Source organism: Dendropsophus ebraccatus, chromosome 8, assembly GCF_027789765.1.
Source record: "Dendropsophus ebraccatus isolate aDenEbr1 chromosome 8, aDenEbr1.pat, whole genome shotgun sequence".
Lineage (NCBI taxonomy): Eukaryota > Metazoa > Chordata > Amphibia > Anura > Hylidae > Dendropsophus > Dendropsophus ebraccatus.
In genome coordinates this window covers 124,188,783-124,212,465 of record NC_091461.1, presented here as the reverse complement: position 1 = coordinate 124,212,465, position 23,683 = coordinate 124,188,783, and the positions used below count along the sequence as shown (strand labels likewise).

The window sequence follows — 23,683 nt, the reverse complement described above, 5'->3', positions numbered from 1 at the left end:
CAGTCTGGTGGCCGCTATGTAGGTTACAGTCTACGCGGGTCTGGATCTAGTTCTTCCACATAACGCGGCCTCATCCTCTATTATCTCTATTCCGGTTTACTTAGAACACGTGATGAGCGGAGATGTCAAACTGTTTGGATTCGACAACGTTCTCCGCACCTGAACATTCAGCATTCGACTCCCGGTGGCTAGAGAAGTTGGATGCCGCCCTAGGACTTCCAGGAAGACATGGCTGCAGCCAATGGTCTATAGCTGTGTCCACCAGGACTCCTGAGGATGGCGTCCAACTTCTCCAGACACCAGGAGTCAGATGCCGAGCGTTCAGGTGCGGAGAACGTTGCAGATTCAGCAACTCCGCTCAACACTAATTATATGACCCCACTAATCACATGACCCCACGTCTTCTCCACAAACATTCAGTACAGTCAGATGCCGGGTCCCGTAGGGTATATCTGCTGTATATTATGTCTCCCCATTAGAGACAGATATTGTCAGCCCAGTAAAACCTTAAAGGTGCTTCCCATGTTTCCGGTGTTCCCATCACCCTCCAGAATCCACCAGCGAGTAGAGTTGTCTAGGTAACTGTATGACATCCAAGACTTCTCCAGAAAAGCTACTATGTAAGACAAGCTTTGGAGGTTGAATGGTTGTCTTGGAAACAGTAACAGTAAAATTTGTTTCCCGCCATTAGATTTAAACTGGTGGGGGATGTGAACACCAGCAATAATGGAAAAACCCTTTAAATGGTCAATGATGTTTCAAGCAATTTCTCTCCATGTGACGTCCTGTGTGATTTCTAACAGAATTGTAAATTACTTAATTTACCAAAAATTACTCCTTACCCAAGAAAAACACCTCCCAAGTCTCCCTGCTCTGCAATCCACTGTCCTCTGCCTGTTGTTAGAGGATTTCTGTCTCTAGCCACCCAGGACAAAACACAGGAAGTGGGGGCGGAGCACTAGTATAAGTGCTGCTTGTAGAAGTGCTAGTGATACTGTATGTAACTGAGCTACCCTGCAGTTCCTGACATGGCCACTGGTGGCAGCAGAGGGACTTTCTCTTCAAGAATTTAGATGAGAAAACAAAAGGAGGAATATTTACTTTAAACTTCTAGAAACAATTTTTTGGATTGAGATTGATAGCGCCATCCTTCTGTGGATTAGGGATATGCACTACACACGGCGGCTCAGTATTAGCTATAGCGCCATCCTTCTGTGGATTAGGGATATGCACTACACACGGCGGCTCAGTATTAGCTATAGCGCCATCCTTCTGTGGATTAGGGATATGCACTACACACGGCGGCTCAGTATTAGCTATAGCGCCATCCTTCTGTGGATTAGGTAAGTGCACTACACACGGCGGCTCAGTATTAGCTATAGCGCCATCCTTCTGTGGATTAGGGATATGCACTACACACGGGGGCTCAGTATTAGCTATAGCGCCATCCTTCTGTGGATTAGGGATATGAACTACACACGGGGGCTCAGTATTAGCTATAGCGCCATCCTTCTGTGGATTAGGTAAGTGCACTACACACGGCGGCTCAGTATTAGCTATAGCGCCATCCTTCTGTGGATTAGGTAAGTGCACTACACACGGCGGCTCAGTATTAGCTATAGCGCCATCCTTCTGTGGATTAGGTAAGTGCACTACACACGGGGGCTCAGTCAGATTTCAATTTTTCACTAGCACATTATCCCTGATGTGTTTTTTATCCGTCCTAAAGAACGAATATAAAGTTTAAGTGTAAGATTTTTCCAGGACACCTTCTAATGATCTTCTATACAATGGATAGTAAATCCTTGTCCTTGAGAACTTCTGAACAGAGAACTTGAAAAATAAGGTGCAAATGGACTTGTCTCTATTTCTTTTCTGTTAGATAATTTGTATTATAAGAACTTAGAATCGTGGATGGCTGCCTCCGCGTTCTCAATGGGACAAGTGCTTAGGTTTGTTTCCTGTCTACCTTCCATACCTCCTTTACCAAGGCTGGACTGGCCATCTGGCATTTCTGGCAAATGCCAGATGGGCCGCTCCCCTCCAGGGGCCCTTTTTTTTTTCTTTTGTGGTGATGTGCTATTTCCCTACATGTCACCAGGGGTAGGCTGGTTCGGGGGTGGGGTGGCATTTGCCCCCTTGCAGAGCCTGGGGGACATAGCAGGGGACTGGTGCCCAGGAGCCAGGTAAGTACATGTATGCCTACAGGGTTATGGATTACTTACGAAGTGATGTCTACATTTACAGTTACCTACAAGGGTATTTGTCTATTTGCGGTAGGGATTACCTACAAAGGGAATTTTTTTCTCTTTTTTTTATTTATAAGGGGTAATGTTTTATGTGGAGTGCAGGGTGGTTTATGTGCCTGGGCTGCTCCTTATTCCCAATACGGCCCTGTTCTTTACCATCCATAGACTGCAATGATTTCCACAGAGTGTCAAGGGGGCATAACCACTGCTTAGTTGCCATTTGGGCATTAACCTTAGTGCTTCCTCTCTTGATAACTGAGGTGTGATGACCATCCACTTGACAGCATTAGTCTTCATTAGTATACTAGACACCAACATTTGATCGGGTGGCCATACTTAAAACGACAAAACCGGTTGTCGGAATATGCCTGATCCCAGCATGCATGGGTATGGTGCATTTGATAGAAACAGCTGCTGGCTGATGTCTATTGAAGATATGTGGGCAGCTTTAGCTGCGACGCTCTGCTGACACCTACTTCAGCTTCATATTGGAATCATATACCATTAGGTGGTTGATACATTGTCCATAATGTCATTTGTGCTCACTCTGGCATCTCTTTGCTGTCATTCTAAATTGACCAAAGGTAAAGTATTGGTCCATCTGTAGCAGAACACAGCTTTGGTACCTCAATGTGATTCTCATCATTGCCCAATGGTTGATCCATAACACTTCTGTTCTTCCATTATGACTTTGGGATTTCAGTTTGACCTCCACTGCACATTAGTCTACATGCCCAAGATTTATCATGTTATGTGTTACTATGTGGCCATTAGAACTAATTCCAGGAGAAACTCCTCACCCCAAAGACCTCGATCCAGCAGAGAACCAAGACTGACACCAAAGTCATGAGAAAGGATAGCCCCGCAGGGAAACTCATCAATCTTCTTGGCTTCGCACTTTGGTTTCACTGGGACCAAGGTCATTAAACTCTGTTTGTAGAACTTGTCACTTTAGCAACATAACATTATCTTCACTGACTTCCCAGACCAGTGACATTTGGGAAGAAGAAAACACCTTTCAGACATGAGAATATGAGTCAGTAAAGGTCAGTACAGCAAACTAAGTTCCAGAGACGTAATGGTTACCTACACACTTGGATTTCAGCTTCATTTTAGTTTAACCTTCACAGAATCAGGTAACTACAGTAAGGACATAGCATGCACAGTGGACGGATCATTATGACTTCTGCATGTAAAATAGACTAGCAAATTATAGCAAAGAGCTGTAAAAAAGTGTCATTGGACAGTATAATTATTGGTTGGTATATATATTGGATGGTATAAATATTGGTTGGTATATATTGGACAGTATAAATATTGGTTGGTATATATATTGGACGGTATAAATATTGGATGGTATATATATTAGGCGGTATAAATATTGGTTGGTGTAAATATTGGACGGTATAAATATTGGTTGGTATAAATATTGGACGGTATAAATATATGCTGGTATAAATATTGGACGGTATAAATCAACATTTTTGTCAATAATAATATTTTAATATTTTTTTTCTTGCATTGTGAACAATAAAAAACCATAAAAGCAAAAGATGGTAAATATCCTAAAAGCAGTCGCCTGCCCTGAATATTTATTGGTTAAAATTTGGTTGATTTTGAGGTTAAGGCGGTGGGGTCTGTAGACTCCGCCACTGGAGCACCGCAGAGAGGCATTGGGTCTTTCTTTTCTATAACATCTTTCTACGGTCCAGCAGGAAAGTTGTTCATGTGTGTAATAAAGTAGTTTATAAAGCTTTGTGCCGCCATAATTTCAGAATCAAGGCTCCTTCGGCGGACTTCAATCAAGAAATATTCAGAGTAAAGAGCGGCGGGTGAAGAACCTGACATAAATGAGGAGAACAAGAAATAAATGGGTGAGATGGGGAGAGGAGCGCAGAGTTTAGCGTAAAATGAAGTCAGATTGTGGGTGTAATTGTTAACGGAGGAAGAGCGAAGAGTTCAGGAGGCTGAAAATAGATCTAACGCCGGCAAGGTGATGGATCAAGTGCGTGGATGATGCAGTAAGAGCAGCGCCATTTACCTGAGGCATAGAAGTGTAAGGAGACGGCAAAAGGGAAAGATTGGTCATTATTCGGCATTTTCTGTAATGTCGGACGCTATTTGGGTCATGAAGTCTCATTGTAAAAGGCTGCAATGGTATCAGGGGCCAGAAAGTGAGCCGCCACCATTTTTATACTTATGTAGTGACACATCTGTTTCTGGATGTACGGGCGGTAGTGTTATAAGATACGATACTGTCGCCAATACATGGAGCTTGGGGGCTTACTGTGGTTTTTGTAGAGGGGCATTGGCACATTATAAAATCATGACCCCCCCCTCCTGTTTGTGGAGTCAACTGGGAGTGAGTTCTGCAGTTTACATTACTCCTATTGATGTTAACAGGAGTTGTATAAATGGTGAAGCCTCACGAGCTACACTATCTACGAAACTCCCAATAATTCATACACCAGCCCCCTCCGCCATGTGAGCTGCTTCCTGCCCTCTGTCTTGAGATGATTCCCATCGGTAGCACCTGCATCTATTACACTTATAGCATATTCTGTGGCTAAGATGGAAATACCCAGGGTCCTATCTGCCATTAGGCTAAATGAGCTTATTGCCTCAGGGGGCAGATTTGCAGAATTCCTGAGGGGCAGAATGTTCCATGGAGGGGCCATAAATTCTCTGGCTTCTCATATGGCGACCAGACACAAACAAGGAAGACAAGAATACTGGTATCATTGTCAGCTACAGATGGAAAAGGAGATCACACAAGGTGTAAGGGTCTCATGATCATGAATAAGATTGCCAAGAGCAGTAGAAACACGCTGTCTTGTATATGAATATATTGTATTGTCATTTATTTTAATTAGCAGGTTATAAAGAATAAAGGACTTTATACCAGACTGTAATACTTATTCTTTGTGGTCCTCTCCAAGGAGGGAAGGTCCTGTATGAAGATGGTGACGTATGAGAAGCTAGATTCTCCCTGGAAATACCAACTTTAGGGTACTATAAAAGTCTATGGCACTATTGCTAGAAAACCTTCTGTACGACTAGAGTGCCATCTCCAGCGTACTCGAGGTTCGCTCATCTCTATTCCTAACATCTCGGCGGCTGGTCCCATTGCAGAAGAGCCAGTTCATGTGAAGCCCCTGCATGTATTGGCCTCTGGTGCGTATTGACAGATTAGTAAAGCCATCAGATAGATAGTCCATGACCTTGTCTGGAAGCTGAGATACCTCTCCTGCCGCAAGTCTCTTAGGATCTCAGCCGCTTAATACTCTCATTATTGGACACCAGAGCAATCAATGCTGGGGTGATTGACAGCCTAGTTATCCAAGGGGTTCTGTAGCTGCCACCACATAAACAAGTCCCTTTAATGACACTCGAATCAAAGTAAGATTATGTCTCATTGTGTGCCGCCTCCTGCCGCCGCCGGAACACTACGAGCTTCATAGAAATATCTCATCTTTTCCAAAAGACAAGTGAAATGAATAGAAGAAAGGGGAGAGATGAGGGAGACGAGTGGCAGCAAAACCCAGAGAGGAATCGCGGCTCAGAGACACTCCAGTTTCCTGCTTGTCATCAGGACAGTCAATGAGACTGCACCTGGGGAGCTGCGGAGCTGTAATCAGCCAGCAGACGAATCCGTGCCAATGACTCTGACCACAGCAGCGGGAGGTTGATATCTTCACAATTTTAACATAGAGAGTGAGAAATCTACTATCCAGGTGGAAGAGCACCAGCAGCCTGGAGCGGCCGAGGGCGGAGGATGGGCAAAGAACATTGTTAAAATTATTTATCACCCTTCATGGATTCTCATCCTTTTAATCACAGCCATTTTATTTCTATTTCTCTCGAAGCCGCTCGGCCGCTCGTCTTTTACCTTGAATTTCTGATGTTCAGTTCCATTTATTCTTCCCCTCTTGTTGGGTTACGGCTTTTCTCTCTCTGCCGGTAAAGGTTATACATCCTAATGTCTCTGACATTCACAATAAGGCACCATCCATTACACTCTTCTTTTTCCTCTATATAAATGTCTCTTTCCGTTTCCCCGGCACGGCGGCGTTGGCTGTCGGAGCTCGGATAACGGGCACACCATCTATCCTGGTCATTAGAAATATGGAACGTTCAGGCTTATAATAGAGATACAGTTTATTTATTTATTAACTATTATTATCTGATTTATTAGAGTCATTTCTCAGGATTTCCAAGACCCTAAACTGTTCCAGCCCTTTCTGTATTGTACGTTTTATAATAAGTCTAAAGAGTAACGATTCTGCTTGAGGAGAACAGCAAAATGGTGTGTGGGGTCTTGTGGGCCATGCAAGGCTCCACTGGGGACAAATATGTTAAGTGGCTTTGCATCAGTAGGAAGAGAGCTCCCTGGTCCCCCCTATTGGAGGCAGTGTCAATGTCTGGCCCTTTTAAGAAGCCTTGAAACATGAGTGGAGATTATTAGCCAAGCGGGAATCATGTCCAGAAGGAAATGTTACCGGTATATAAACAACTGTTACAGACTTCTCACCCCTCATCAGTACAGGACAGGATGCTGGTTGGATAGCTGAGAGGCCTTTTTTGTGGGATGGAAGAGTGTCCTCCAGACACAAGAGGAAGAGTGTCCTCCAGACAAAAGAGGAAGAGTGTCCTCCAGACAGAAGAGGAAGAGTGTCCTCCAGACGAAAGAGGAAGAGTGTCCTCTAGACAGAAGAGCGTCAGTGTCCTCCAGACAGAAGAGCGGCAGTGTCCTCCAGACAGAAGAGGAAGAGTGTCCTCCAGACAGAAGAGCGTCAGTGTCCTCCAGACAGAAGAGTGTCAGTGTCCTCCAGACAGAAGAGGAAGAGTGTCCTCCAGACAGAAGAGGAAGAGTGTCCTCCAGACAGAAGAGCGTCAGTGTCCTCCAGACAGAAGAGTGTCAGTGTCCTCCAGACAGAAGAGGAAGAGTGTCCTCCAGACAGAAGAGGAAGAGTGTCCTCCAGACAGAAGAGCGTCAGTGTCCTCCAGACAGAAGAGCGTCAGTGTCCTCCAGACAGAAGAGCGTCAGTCTCCTCCAGACAGAAGAGCGTCAGTGTCCTCCAGACAGAAGAGCGTCAGTGTCCTCCAGACAGAAGAGCGTCAGTGTCCTCCAGACAGAAGAGCGGCAGTGACCTCCAGACAGAAGAGCGTCAGTGTCCTCCAGACAGAAGAGCGTCAGTGTCCTCCAGACAGAAGAGCGGCAGTGTCCTCCAGAAGAGTGACCTCTTTAGTCTCACAGTGAAGGCCTCTGAGCAGCCAGCCAGTGCTCTGTACAGACGGGATCCCTGATATAGCCGTCTACAGACAGGTGACTCTTCTTTCTGGAGGATGTTCTAGCTTTACGATAATGCTGCAATGAGTTTACATTCTACGTCTGGATGTATTTTTATAGCCGATTGTTGACGTGTCGGAATGCCAGCACCTCACATACAGGGAGGAAAATCAATGTGGAAATGTCATTAATCACACACGCCTCTGAGCTGCAGTACGGAGCGCAGCTGTGGAGATCACAACTAGAAAAATTAGAAATGCAACTTATTCTTCATTAAACATGAGATATATCAGAAGTGTCTCAGATCCGCTGTCCCTCTGTCGTCCTGGAGAAGCCCTCATATCAGTAATTGTCACAGGAAGCCTAGATTATTATAGAAGCCTAGATTATTATAGAAGCCTAGATTATTATAGAAGCCTAGATTATTATAGAAGCCTAGATTATTATAGGTAGCCCAGATTATTATAGGTAGCCCAGATTATAGGTAGTCTAGGTTATTATAGGTATTTTAGGTTATTATTAGTGATGAGTGAATACTGTTCGATCGAATAGTGAGATATTCAAATATTCGATGTTAGTACGAATATCCCGCGAATATTCAATAAATATTCTATAGCGTTCAAATCCCCCAGCTTCCAGTATTACCCTCCAAATGGTCAAATAGATGTTTTTCACTAATCGAATACTTGTTCCCATAGACTTTAATGGGATCGAATATTCGAATATCTTACTATTCGCTCATCACTAGCTATTATAGGTAGCCTAGATTATGATTTACCCTTTCATAGATATTCTATTTGTCATATATATATGTATGGAAATGTCTCCAATATATAAACCGTAGTACCAGAACAATACTCCCATTATGGTGGATGAGATGTGCACTAGGCGCCAGGTTCACCCCCTCTTATACATCCCCACTGTTCTATTCCGTCCTAGGAGCAATGAAATAGCGGCGGTTCTGGATGCAATGGCTCCCCATGGACTCCGCTGACTGTAATGGTCACACATCGTATTCTGAGGTTCAAGAATAAGTTTTAAAAGCAAAATGACTTTCACATTCCAGTGTTTATTTGTTGCTTTTTACATTGTTTTTATACACAGTTTGTTTTATGTTTTGGGGATTTTTTTTTTGCATTTATATGAATCAGTGTTTGAAGCGTTAACACATCGAAAACAGTCTAAAAAACAGAACCTTGTATAGCATTTGATGGCCATAGTATTAAACTACATTTAAGCTGCCAGACATTTCCATATTAAAGTCAATGGGAAAAAATAGACGTTAAATTGATTTTTTTAAATGTGTGGACATAACCTGAGATGGCACAAAGGAAAAGGGGCTCAGGAACATCTACTCGGGAACAGGGGCTCAGGAACATTGACTTAGGAACAGGGGCTCAGGAACATCTACTCGGGAACAGGGGCTCAGGAACATCTACTCGGGAACAGGGGCTCAGGAGCAGGGGCTCAGGAACAGGGGCTCAGGAACATCGACTCAGGAACAGGGGCTCAGGAGCAGGGGCTCAGGAACATTGACTCGGGAACAGGGGCTCAGGAACAGGGGCTCAGGAACATTGACTCGGGAACAGGGGCTCAGGAACATCGACTCGGGAACAGGGGCTCAGGAACATCGACTCAGTAGCAGGGGCTCAGACACAGGGGCTCAGGAACATTGACTCAGGAGGACGGGCTCAGAAACATTGACTCAGGAACAAGTGCTCAGGAGGACGGGCTCAGGAGCAGGGGCTCAGGAACATTGATTAAGGAACAGGGGTTCAGGAACATCGACTCAGGAACAGGGGTTCAGGAACATCGACTCAGTAGCAGGGGCTCAGGAACATCTACTCGGGAACAGGGGCTCAGGAACATCTACTCGGGAACAGGGGCTCAGGAGCAGGGGCTCAGGAACAGGGGCTCAGGAACATCGACTCAGGAGCAGGGGCTCAGGAGCAGGGGCTCAGGAGCAGGGGCTCAGGAACATTGACTCGGGAACAGGGGCTCAGGAACAGGGGTTCAGGAGCAGGGACTCCAAAAATTAGTGTTGAGCAAATCTATGAAAATGTTCCATTTCGGCAACTTAAATGCTTGGCTTTTTTGATTAATGCTGCTGTAGAAGATGGATAGCCTGTGGCCTATGGCTGTATCCGTCTTTTCCTGGCATCCTTAGGGCGGCATCAATCTTCTGGGGAATCAAACTCCGAGCGTTCAGGTTAAACCGAAACATTTTGACAGGTTCCCTCACTCAACGCTACCAAGAATACCAGCAATGCCAAAACCAATGACATAAACCACCGGACGGCAATGTCATAGTCAGTGGGGTCCACCAGGTTTCTGCCATTGTGTTCGTCTCCTTAGCAGAATGGATGGTGCCGCACTGCACGAGGTCTCCTGACTTTTTTCTGTGCAGGTGTGAGGACGTTGACAGGTTGTATCAGGATGTCACTGGGGCGTCCATCACTAGTCACTGGCACCAGCACATTTGTATAATTCTCAGTCAGGAGCCGGATATAAGAGCGTGCAGCGTCGGCCGTACCTGCGCATTTGCTGACTTGTCTCTCGTTCTCTTTATTTCGCTCACGGCCTTCACACACGATTTACATCTTTATTAGTTGCTCTCAAGAAGTATAAATAATCCCCCTGTTTAGGTTTCCAGCACTGGAGGCGAAAGAATGAGATCTTTATGCAGAGCTCAGATCTATCCTCCCCGCCACCGCCGCCATGCTTTATAGCAGCTTCTTCTTACTTCTTTCTGGGTTTTCTTTATTTTAGGTCTTTTTTATATCATGATTAGGTGTTACCAGGTTGTCTCATCACTAATCACCACAATGAGCATCATCCTGAACTATATGGAGGAAATAATAAACTGCTTGGTGGAACACCGGCTGCTTGTTTGACGGCTTAAAGGGGAACTCCGGCTTTTTTTTCTTTTAAATCACCTGGAGTAAGAAAGTTATATAGATTTGTAATTTACTTCTATTTTAAAATCTCCAGTCTTCAAGTATTTATCAGCTGCTGTATGTCCTGCAGGAAGTGGTGTATTCTCTCCAGTCTATAACTGCTGGGACTCAGAATCCGCTCAGTGTCCTGTGACCTCTGACACCTGAAGCCGATGATACAGGGTCAGGTAATAACAGCTGGGATTTCCATGAAAAAATGTAAGAACATTTCATGTTACTGCAGAAAACCGTACGTTTCCTTTATAAAGCAAAGTCCTTGAAGAGGTGGGCCAGGATGTGGGGGAAGCTCCAGCGCCCGTCCCAGCATCCATCCTACCCGTACAATGTGATTATCCTCATAATATATATATATATATATATATATATATATATATACACACTGTATACTATAGGCTTCAGCTCCCGTCCCAGCATCCATCCAACCCGTACAATGTGATTATCCTCATACTAATATACATATATATACTGTAGGCTTCAGCTCCAGCATCCATCCTGCCTCTGGGCTATGGAGCTGCTAATATCAGGGCCAAAGGGCAGAGGAGGCGATTTCCCCGGTGACCCCACCGCCACAGTTTTATCACCTCTCAGAAACACCTGGCAGTGAGATAGATTATTTATAGCATTGTTATATTTTTAGCATTTTCTTATTAACAGTCTATGAAAGTTTTTCTAAAATTATCAATTTGTGATAAAAAAAAAACCTAAAGATGCCAGAATCCTGCGAGCCATATATATATATATATATATATATATATATATATATATATATATTCCTGGGCGGACATGCTGCCCAGTCTATCTGTAATATCCCGGTGTGAACTCTCCACTAGCAGTGTGCCGATCTCATCTATAACAGTAGCAGCATTATCCTCAGGCTGTGCCGAGTTGTGGGGTTTTACACTTTACTTTTCACAATATATAACTGCGGAGCAGGGGCGGTTTAACTTTATCATAGGCCCCGGGCTGTTCCCCAAGCCTGGGCCCCCCCACCCCGCTGTAACTATGGCAGCACTAGCCTGGTGCTCATAGTACAGGACAGATAATGTCATGATGTCCTGATTTGTGCAAAATTGCCATTAAAAAAACTGTGATTTTTTGCAAATCATGGCAGAAGTGTAGCCAGGAGACAGTATACCACTGAAAGTATAAGTCTTTTTGGGTGGTCATGGGCCCCCCAGGAGCTCAGGGCCCCGGGCTGCAGCCCGAAATGCCACTATTGTAATCCACTACTGCAGTGCGGAGCTGTAAAATCTGCTCAGTGTCATCCGACCTCCCTGCTGGCCTGGTGTACCCAGCCACACAGATAACATGGCCGATGCCACCGGTCACTGACGTCAGAGATGGGAGTCACTGCCCAGGACCTGGTGTACCCAGCCACACAGATAACATGGCCGATGCCACCGGTCACTGACCTCAGGGATGGGAGACACTGCCCAGGACCTGATGTACCTGGCCGCACAGATAACATGGCCGATGCCGCCAGTCATTGACCTCAGGGATGGGAGACACCGCCCAGGACCTGGTGTACCCAGTCGCACAGATAACATGGCCGATGCCACCGGTCACTGACCTCAGGGATGGGAGACACCGCCCAGGACCTGGTGTACCTGGCCGCACAGATAACATGGCCGATGCCACCGGTCACTGACCGCAGAGGTGAAAGACACTGCCCAGGACCTGGTGTACCCAGCCACACAGATAACATGGCCGATGCCACCGGTCACTGACCTCAGAGGTGGGAGTCACCGCCCAGGACCTTGTGTACCTGGCTGCACAGATAACATGGCCGTTGCTGCCAGTCACTGACCTCAGAGGTGGGAGTCACCGCTCAGGACCTGGTGAAGGGACCCGCCCCAAACACATCATCAGTTTTCTGCACTAAACTATTATGACGTCTTAAAGAATCCCTCGGTGTGCGGCACTGTCATACACAGTTGGAGCTGGAGTTGGAGCATACCTGATTTTTAAGAAATTAGCAGGTGTTGTGGTCACAAACAGATTTGCAGTATTGCAAGCTTTCTATGTTTAAATCAATATTGTACATATGGCCAAACTGCGCTCCACGCTCCATGCTCCCTCCGCGCTCCATGTGCCCGCCGCGCTCCATGTGCCCGCCGCGCTCCATGCTCCCTCTGTTCTCTTCATGCTCCTCCTGATCTCCATTCTCCCTCCGCGCTCCATGCTCCTCCTGATCTCCATTCTCCCTCCGCGCTCCATGCTCCTCCTGATCTCCATTCTCCCTCCGCGCTCCATGCTCCTCCTGATCTCCATTTTCCCTCTGCGCTCCATGCTCCTCCTGATCTCCATTCTCCCTCCGCGCTCCATTCTCCCTCCGCGCTCCATTCTCCCTCCGCGCTCCATGCTCCCCCTGATCTCCATTCTCCCTCCGCGCTCCATGCTCCCCCTGATCTCCATTCTCCCTCCGCGCTCCATTCTCCCTCCGCGCTCCATTCTCCCTTCGCGCTCCATGCTCCTCCTGATCTCCATTCTCCCTCCGCGCTCCATGCTCCCCCTGATCTCCATTCTCCCTCCGCGCTCCATGCTCCCCCTGATCTCCATTCTCCCTCCGCGCTCCATGCTCCTCCTGATCTCCATTCTCCCTCCGTGCTCCATGCTCCTCCTGATCTCCATTCTCCCTCCGCGCTCCATGCTCCCCCTGATCTCCATTCTCCCTCCGCTCCATTCTCCCTCCGCGCTCCATGCTCCTCCTGATCTCCATTCTCCCTCCGTGCTCCATGCTCCCCCTGATCTCCATTCTCCCTCCGCGCTTCATTCTCCCTTCGCGCTCCATGCTCCCCCTGATCTCCATTCTCCCTCCACGCTCCATGCTCCTCCTGATCTCCATTCTCCCTCCACGCTCCATGCTCCTCCTGATCTCCATTCTCCCTCCGCGCTCCATGCTCCCCCTGATCTCCATTCTCCCTCCGCGCTCCATGCTCCCCCTGATCTCCATTCTCCCTCCGCGCTCCATGCTCCTCCTGATCTCCTTTCTCCCTCCGTGCTCCATGCTCCTCCTGATCTCCATTCTCCCTCCGCGCTCCATGCTCCCCCTGATCTCCATTCTCCCTCCGCGCTCCATGCTCCCCCTGATCTCCATTCTCCCTCCGCGCTCCATGCTCCCCCTGATCTCCATTCTCCCTCCGCGCTCCATGCTCCCCCTGATCTCCATTCTCCCTCCGCGCTCCATGCTCCTCCTGATCTCCATTCTCCCTCCGTGCTCCATGCTCCTCCTGATCTCCATTCTCCCTCCGCGCTCCATGCTCCCCCTGATCTCCATTCTCCCTCCGCGCTCCATGCTCCTCCTGATCTCCTTTCTCCCTCCGCGCTCCATGCTCCTCCTGATCTCCTTTCTCCCTCCGCGCTCCATGCTCCCCCTGATCTCCATTCTCCCTCCGCTCCATTCTCCCTCCGCGCTCCATGCTCCCCCTGATCTCCATTCTCCCTCCGCGCTCCATGCTCCCCCTGATCTCCATTCTCCCTCCGCGCTCCATGCTCCTCCTGATCTCCATTCTCCCTCCGCGCTCCATGCTCCCCCTGATCTCCATTCTCCCTCCGCGCTCCATGCTCCCCCTGATCTCCATTCTCCCTCCGCGCTCCATGCTCCCCCTGATCTCCATTCTCCCTCCGCGCTCCATGCTCCCCCTGATCTCCATTCTCCCTCCGCGCTCCATGCTCCCCCTGATCTCCATTCTCCCTCCGCGCTCCATGCTCCCCCTGATCTCCATTCTCCCTCCGCGCTCCATGCTCCCCCTGATCTCCATTCTCCCTCCGCGCTCCATTCTCCCTCCGCGCTCCATGCTCCCCCTGATCTCCATTCTCCCTCCGCGCTCCATGCTCCCCCTGATCTCCATTCTCCCTCCGCGCTCCATTCTCCCTCCGCGCTCCATGCTCCCCCTGATCTCCATTCTCCCTCCGCGCTCCATGCTCCTCCTGATCTCCTTTCTCCCTCCGTGCTCCATGCTCCTCCTGATCTCCATTCTCCCTCCGCGCTCCATGCTCCCCCTGATCTCCATTCTCCCTCCGCGCTCCATGCTCCCCCTGATCTCCATTCTCCCTCCGCGCTCCATGCTCCCCCTGATCTCCATTCTCCCTCCGCGCTCCATGCTCCCCCTGATCTCCATTCTCCCTCCGCGCTCCATGCTCCTCCTGATCTCCATTCTCCCTCCGTGCTCCATGCTCCTCCTGATCTCCATTCTCCCTCCGCGCTCCATGCTCCCCCTGATCTCCATTCTCCCTCCGCGCTCCATGCTCCTCCTGATCTCCTTTCTCCCTCCGTGCTCCATGCTCCTCCTGATCTCCATTCTCCCTCCGCGCTCCATGCTCCCCCTGATCTCCATTCTCCCTCCGCTCCATTCTCCCTCCGCGCTCCATGCTCCCCCTGATCTCCATTCTCCCTCCGCGCTCCATGCTCCCCCTGATCTCCATTCTCCCTCCGCGCTCCATGCTCCCCCTGATCTCCATTCTCCCTCCGCGCTCCATGCTCCCCCTGATCTCCATTCTCCCTCCGCGCTCCATGCTCCCCCTGATCTCCATTCTCCCTCCGCGCTCCATGCTCCCCCTGATCTCCATTCTCCCTCCGCGCTCCATGCTCCCCCTGATCTCCATTCTCCCTCCGCGCTCCATGCTCCCCCTGATCTCCATTCTCCCTCCGCGCTCCATGCTCCCCCTGATCTCCATTCTCCCTCCGCGCTCCATGCTCCCCCTGATCTCCATTCTCCATCCACAGAACCAGTGGATCCCCGTCTTTATGGGACACAGACTTCTGGATAGGACAGAACCTTTACACATATTTTAGATGGATTCATCACATACACAGCTGATACTATAGTGGACGTCAGGAAAGGTAGAAAGAAAACAAGGGCACCTTAAAGGAGTTGTCTCAAATCACCAAGTTATCTCTTAAGTTTAGGATGGGAGGTAACTCTGATGTGCCTGGACCCCCTGTGATCAGATAGTTGTTGCCGAACAACCCAGCGTAGCCCTTTAAGAGGGGAGGAAGTTATAGTGCTGAGAAGAGCCCAGAGGAAGAAAGGCGAGGTAACCCTCCCAGACAACCCCCCCATAGCACCAACAATGGAGCAGGGAACAATGGCCGCTGCTGCCCACTAGAGAAAGGGGCAACAAGAAACAATCCCCGAGGATCCTCAGGTCCTGGCCGCTTGGATACTCGCCCAATAATAGTTGTAGTACTGTGCATTATACATGACCGATGTCTTCCTCCTCCTCCTCCTCCTCCTCAGCAGGAATTATCACCAGTATATTAGCTATGAATGAGTTCCCTAGGATCCGGAAACACAAGGCCGCCATTCTTGTCCCATGAGGCTAAATATAGCATCTCCGCGTGTGTATGAGTCTTGTTCGGCTCTTGTCCATGCAGCTGGGATATTCAGCGGGGTCGTCTATCGGAAAAGTTTGGCGGTCCTGGCGCCGGGTGATAGAGCGCCCTTCTGTTGCGTAGACTTTGCATGCAGCACGAGTCTGCTCTTTCTTCTTCCTCATCAATAGTCTTATAAACATTGGCGTCCTATAAAATCTGCGATTCCAGAGACTTCTCCAGTAATAGTGAATTCTTCTGGCCGTGAATGCGTTTCCTCGCACAGCTGCCGTATTGTGTCTTTTTATAGAAACTTCCCTAATCGAGCTCTCGGGGCAATTGTGATGGATTCACCTTGGCTCCTATAAATAAAAGTCTTCGCTCCCATCATCCATTCCTCCTCACCTCATCTGCCCTCCGATTCGCACTCTTACAAAGCTTTCTGTACAATCTTTTATGGCTCAGAAATGAAAACCTTGTGAGTGACGGTACGCGGAGCGCCTCCATGTGTGGCCGGACTCCACCTCTCTATCACACAACCTTGGCTGCTCCGCATTATCCTGGCCTCAACCCTTGCAGTAACGCTGTCTGTCCTGGACAAACTATAGGACTATCAGGCGAGGCGGAGTATAAAATACACTATAATACAGAGGCTATCTGCTATAATACGGAGGCTATCTGCTATAATACGGAGGCTGGCTGCTATAATACGGAGGCTGGCTGCTATAATATGGAGCCTATAGGCTATAATACGGAGGCTGGCTGCTATAATACGGAGGCTGGCTGCTATAATATGGAGCCTATAGGCTATAATACGGAGGCTGGCTGCTATAATACGGAGGCTGGCTGCTATAATACGGAGGCTGGCTGCTATAATATGGAGCCTATAGGCTATAATACGGTGGCTGGCTGCTATAATATGGAGGCTATCTGCTATAATACGGAGGCTATCTGCTATAATACGGAGCCATCAGTACAGCTGATATAACAGGAGCCATCAGTAAAGCAGACACATCTTATCTGACCGTGTTGATGGATAGTCCTCGGTTACTATCTGTCAGGTGTGTTTTGATGAGAGAAATAGAATTTTACTATTAGCGTATTGGTGCGATGGTTTACGATATCACATCATACAAAATGCTTGGTTGATGCTACGGCCGCATGTCGATTTTTCCCACGCCCGTAGTTTGAGCTGCAAATGTACGGCGGCGTACGATCTACGGACGGATTCATATGCAGTGTGAACATAGCCTTAAAGGGGTGCTCCGGCAGAGGGGCACTTTTTGGGGGGGACAGCGGCGGGTCCCGCATCACGGTGCTCCGGTCCCCGGCCGCTTCCGGGTGTCTGACGCCGCCCGAGACGCTACGTCTCAGGGCCGCTCAGCCACTCAGTGAAGGAGGCGGGATCCGAGCGGACTTCAAACGGATCCCGCCTCCTCCACTGAGTGGCTGAGCGGACCTGAGACGTCACGTCTCGGGCCCGTGTCAGACACCCGGAAGTGGCCGGGAACCGGGGACCGGAGCGCTGTGATGCGGGACCCGCCGCTGGAATCGGGGAGGTAAGTGGACGTCTTTTATTTCAGCCACCTCCTCCCCGGTCCCCCCAAAAAAGTCCCCCCACACTGGAGCACCCCTTTAATGTGTACTTCTGATTTATGCAAATGCTGCTGACTATTTAGGTACAACCATGTATAATTGCCAAGAAGTAAAGAAGAATGTGATCTTTATGAATCTAATAAATGTCAGGGAAAAGTAACACAGACTTACAGGGTCTCTCCCAGGCTGCAGCCGCTTCACATTGCATAACACTTTCAGTAATTTCCTGATAGCAGATGGGAAGCCTAAAATGAGTTCCATCTCTGAGTCTTCTGCATAAATATGTATATATATATATATATATATATATATATATATATATATATAGGGGCCATGATCAGCTCAGGTAATGAACAGCTCCCCTGGCCGCTAAGTAAATTGATGTCGGTAAGGGAGATAGGAGTAAAGAAAGCCGCCGCCGGATCCATTTTATTAGTGTAAATTGAAGCGCTGGCTGAAGAGTTAAGTGATAAGAAAGAGTTTCATGGCCGACCACTTATCACATAGTCTGTAAACTGTTATTTGTGAGAAATCTATAAAATGGAGGTGTATACATTAAAATGGAAATTGAGCCCATTGAGAAATTATTACCGCTCGGAACAGGCGAAGGAGGCTTATAAGCTGCGGAGGACGGGAACGCTCAGCCAGAGGAGTGCGGGGAAGGAAATGATGAGTCCAACCTTCAAGGGGTACTCTCAATCTCAATCCTTCCCATACTTATCAGCTGCTGTATGTCCTGCAGGAAGTGGTGTAGTCTCTCCAGTCTGACACAGTGCTCTCTGCTGCCACCTCTGTCCATGTCAGGAACTGTCCAGAGCAGCAGAAAATCCCCATAGAAAACCTCTCCTGCTCTGGACAGTTCCTGACATGGACAGAGGGGGCAGCAGAGAGCACTGTGTCAGACTGGAGAGAATACACCACTTCCTGTAGGGCATACAGCAGCTGATACGTACTGGAAGACTGGAGATTTTTAAATAGAAGTAAATTACATATCTATATAACTTTCTGAATCCAGTTGATTTGAAAGAAAACGATTTTCACCTGAGTACCCCTTTAAGAAGAGGGAGACATATACTGGCTAGTCTTGATCGAGCATAATGCTCAATCCAGCATCGGGGTTAGAACTCCATCGGTATGTCGGCAATTGTATATTTTATTTACACATCCCTTGAAGGTGAAGCAGGCACCCTCCACTCTGCCGAGCAGGGGGCACCTGGTTAAATGCTCGGGTCTCCCATTGATTTAAATGGGTTCATTACTCAAGTAACTAGCACTTCAGCATCTTAGTGCTCACTCAGCACTAACACAGTCCCGTAGTGGCTTAGGCATTATGTAACCACAGACTGAAAGTGGGCTTACAATGAATATTCATAGGACAATCACATTTCTACATCTGGTCAGATTGCGAAATGATTGACCGATCAGCACAAGTATTGACCATGGGGTTTCCAGATGCGTCGGGCTCATTGTGATCTTAATACAGATGCGGATAAGTCCATCCTTTAAAGACTGGGGGGCATTGAGTTGGGGGAGGCGGCTTAAAAAAAGAAGAAAGAAACGTTTTCTCTGATAAGATACATTATTGATTCAAGTAAGGTTTATTATAGTGATGGGGCCTTTAAGTGCAGCAGCTTTCTATTATTATCAGTTTAATGATTGGATATTAACATAGCTAATAATTCGCACACCTGTCGGGTCTCTTTTAAAGGGGGTCTGTAATGGGGGCATTTGCTTTATAAGAAAAATCAATAGTCCTTAAAAAAAATAATCCAAAATATAGAAAAGAAAATATTTTGTGTGCACTGGATATATAACTGACCTGACTCTATGTTAAAGCTAGTAGTGTATACAGTGCTCTATGGGTATATACACAGCCACTGATATAGCCCTATAGAAATACGATATATAGCCACATTTCCATCACACTCTGGGCCTCCTGTAAGGACAGATAACAATTGATGAGCCGCTCGGGTATCAGGACACATTGATATATTTGCCCCCGATGTTGAGGATCGATGGGTTCAGGGTAAATAAAACACTAATGATCATTCGTCTACTTGTTGCTAAGCAACGTGACCGGGATCGGGGTCCTGGTGGAAATCAGATGTTGTCGGATTGATCGCTCTTATTTGATCTTCCTTCCATCCTAGTCCTGGGAGTATATGAGAAGCATAAGAGCTTGTTATTATAGAGACTTTACACCCCATACAACCATCTTAGTGTCAGCATTACTATAGTGAGGACACTAATACCGCCATACACATACAGTAATACCGCCGTACACATACAGTAATACCGCCGTACACATACACTATTACCGCCGTACACATACACTATTACCACCGTACACATACAGTAATACCGCCGTACACATACAGTAATACCGCTGTACACATACACTATTACTGCCGTACACATACACTATTACCGCCGTACACATACAGTAATACCGCCGTACACATACACTATTACTGCCGTACACATACAGTAATACCGCCGTACACATACACTATTACTGCCGTACACATACAGTAATACCGCCGTACACATACAGTAATACCGCCATACACATACAGTAATACCGCCGTACACATACACTATTACTGCCGTACACATACAGTAATACCACCGTACACATACAGTAATACCGCCGTACACATACACTATTACCGCCGTACACATACAGTAATACCGCCGTACACATACAGTAATACCGCCGTACACATACAGTAATACTGCCGTACACATACACTATTACTGCCGTACACATACAGTAATACCGCCGTACACATACAGTAATACCGCCGTACACATACAGTAATACTGCCGTACACATACAGTAATACCGCCGTACACATACAGTAATACCGCCGTACACATACACTATTACCGCCGTACACATACAGTAATACTGCCGTACACATACAGTAATACCGCCGTACACATACAGTAATACTGCCGTACACATACAGTAATACCGCCATACACATACAGTAATACTGCCGTACACATACAGTAATACTGCCGTGCTCGGTGGTTATCTCAGCGGACCGGCAGTAGATGCAGCTGGGTCACAATGTGAGCATTTGTTTTGGATATTGTCAGAGACAGAAGAGCATTGTGGGTACCCGGGGACTGTCAGGACTCCTCCAGCTCAACATCCATCATCGGTTGTTCTCTTAGCGATGTTCCTGCAGATCCTCCAGGTTCTGAATAGAAGAGAGTGGGACGTCCATGGATCTCCTCCCCCACCTCATCCCCACTACTCCTATATGTTATTGGGTTATAGGACTATAGTGGCGGATTCACTAAACCAAGTATAACAAATCACAACATCAGCGCTGATGATGTGCCCCCCGTCCGCTATATCTGCCTCCAGCTCCACAAGTATATAGCTCTGCAGCCTCAGATGGAACTGTCCAGAGCAGGAGAGGTGTCTATGGGGATGTGCTGCTGCTCTGGACAGTTCCTGACATGGACAGAGGTGGCAGCAGAGAGCACTGTGTCAGACTGGAGGGGATACACCACTTCCTGCAGGACATACAGCAGCTGATAAGTACTGAAAGACTGGAAATTTTTAAATAGAAGTAAATTACAGATCTGTATAACTTTCTGACACAAGAAAGAAAAGAATTCACCGGAGTTCCGGAACGGCCGTTCTCTTACAAGGTCTGAACATGGCCTTAAAGTAGTACTCCAGCGAAAAGCTTTCCGCCCCCCTCCCCTATCCGCCCCCCTTCCCTATCTGCCCCCTCCCTTATCTGCCCCCCTTCCCTATCTTTTCCCCCCTCCATCCCCACCTGGAAGTGAAGTAAACTCCTTCTTACCTGATGACTGGTGACCCCAGGCTGCTCTGTGGCAGCCATTTTGTGACAATGACATCATCTGCATAGACACAGCTTCCTGGTTTGGCCTTTCCCAGGATGCACTTTGTCTTCTGTGATGTGTAACTGTCTCTGTAGAACTGTTAGATGGCTTACAGCTTGCTCAGCCAATCAGAGCTGTGCAACTTGAGTCATGTGACAGAGGGAGGCTGGCCTAACAGGGCTTAGACTCGCCTTCACAAAATGGCTGCCACAGAGCAGCTTGGTGTCAACACAGTCATTAGGTAAGAATGAGTTTACTTCAGTTTCTGGTGGGGGGAAGATAGGGAAGGGGGCAGATAGAAGAGGGGGCAGATAGGGAAGGGGGCAGATAGGAGAGGGGCAGATAGGAGAGGGGCAGATAGGAGAGGGGGCTGATAGGTGACTGAAGCATATTACAGTTATATAACTTTGTAATGTGTTTCAATAACTGGGAAAAAGCTTTTCACTGGAGTACCCCTTAAGGCTGGGTTCACACTACGTATATGTCAGTCAGTATTGTGGTCCTCATATTGCAACCAAAACCAGGAGTGGATTAAAAACACAGAAAGGCTCTGTTCACACAATGGTGAAATTGAGTGGATGGCCGCCATATAACAGTAAATAACGGCCACTATCAATATAACGGCCATTGTTTTAAGATAACAGCAAATATTTGCCATTAAATGACGGCCATCCACTTAATTACAACATTGTGTGAACAGATCCTTTCTGTGTTTTTAATCCACTCCTGGTTTTGGTTGCAATATGAGGACCACAATACTGACTGAAATATACGTAGTGTGAACATAGCCTTAAGCTGCATATTCACTTAAAAAAGGGACTTAAATATTCTAAGTACCTGCTGGGTTGTATATACTGTATATGAAGCTGTATTTGCTGTACATAGAGTTGTATATACTGTATATGGAGTTGCAGATGCTATATACGGAGCGCTAGATACTGCATATGGAGCTGTATATGCTATATACTGTATGGTATATATGTACCTGTATATGCTTTATACTGTATAGTGTTTATGGAGCTGTATATGCTGTATGGTGTATATGGAGCTGTATACTGTATGGTATATATGTAGCTGTGTATGGTGTATATGGAGCTGTATATGCTGTATGGTGTATATGGAGCTGTATGGTGTATATGGAGCTGTATTTGCTCTACATAGAGTTGTATATACTGCATATGGAGCTGTATATGCTATATACTGTATGGTATATATGTACCTGTATATGCTTTATACTGTATAGTGTTTATGGAGCTGTATATGCTGTATGGTGTATATGGAGCTGTATACTGTATGGTATATATGTAGCTGTGTATGGTGTATATGGAGCTGTATATGCTGTATGGTGTATATGGAGCTGTATATGCTGTATGGTGTATATGGAGCTGTATTTGCTCTACATAGAGTTGTATATACTGTATATGGAGTTGCAGATGCTATATATGGAGCGCTATATACTGTATATGGAGCTGTATATGCTGTATACTGTATGGTGCACATGGAGCTGTATATGATGTATACTGTATGCTGTATGTGGCGCTGTATTTGCTATATACTGTATGGTATATATGGCGCTGTATATGCTATATACTGTATGGTATATATGGAGTCCACAAGGTTTTCAGGTACACTCATTGATTATATTGTGGATATATATTCCTCTAGCAGTATACAGTACATGCAGGGTTTTACATAAGCGCCATATGGTGACACATGAGCACATGCCGCCTAATACAAAACCCTCACATGCAGCTTTAGGCTCTGTTCACACTACGTAGGTTCCATAGTAATTACGGCCATTGTAGCAACGGCCGTGATTACTACAGAACTTACGTAGTGCTGCCTTCTAAGGAATCCCGGGCACAGTGTAAACACATAGTACATATATACATACACATGGTATGCACTCCGGCCGGGATCCCTAGTGACGCTGCAAGACACTGACTTGTCAGTTTTCTGTGGCCGCTATTTACTGAATAGCGGCCGCAGAGAACCTGTCAGTTCACACAATGGAGCATGCGGCTCCGGCCACACGCTCCATTGTGAGCAGTGGGGAACTTTGATGCATCCGAATTCAGCAGCGCTAATGATCTTTTCTGAGACCGGCCGTTCAGGGAGCTGTCCGGATCATGGAATGGCCGGTCTCTTACAAAGTCTGAACATGGCCTTATAAAGAAAAATGAGGAGAAAACTGCAAATAAATGTGGAGGAAGGGTCTGAGTGCAGAGAAGTGACAGAAAGGTGGGAGGAAGATGATTCCAGGCAGATAACATTATGCAGAGGAAGAAGGAGCAATAACATAACACACTGATTAACTCTACCGCAGGATATATGGTGGGATATTTAGTGAGATATATGGCGGGATATATGAATATACGGTAGGATATATGATTATATAGTGGAATATATG

The 23,683-nt window shown here is 47.2% G+C and overlaps 1 protein-coding gene across 2 annotated transcripts in view; it reads left to right on the top strand.

The window, feature by feature from the left end:
* The window catches only part of TNR (tenascin R), a 306,854-nt gene that overhangs the window by 21,730 nt on the left and 261,441 nt on the right, over window positions 1-23,683 (top strand). The window contains exon 1 of one of the 2 annotated variants that reach the window (XM_069981702.1): window positions 21,440-21,514. The exons of the other annotated variant lie outside the window; for it this stretch is intronic. The gene's annotated coding sequence lies outside the window, so the exon portion shown is untranslated. Of the gene's footprint in view, window positions 1-21,439; window positions 21,515-23,683 lie in introns of those variants that run through there. 2 annotated transcript variants of the gene reach the window in all.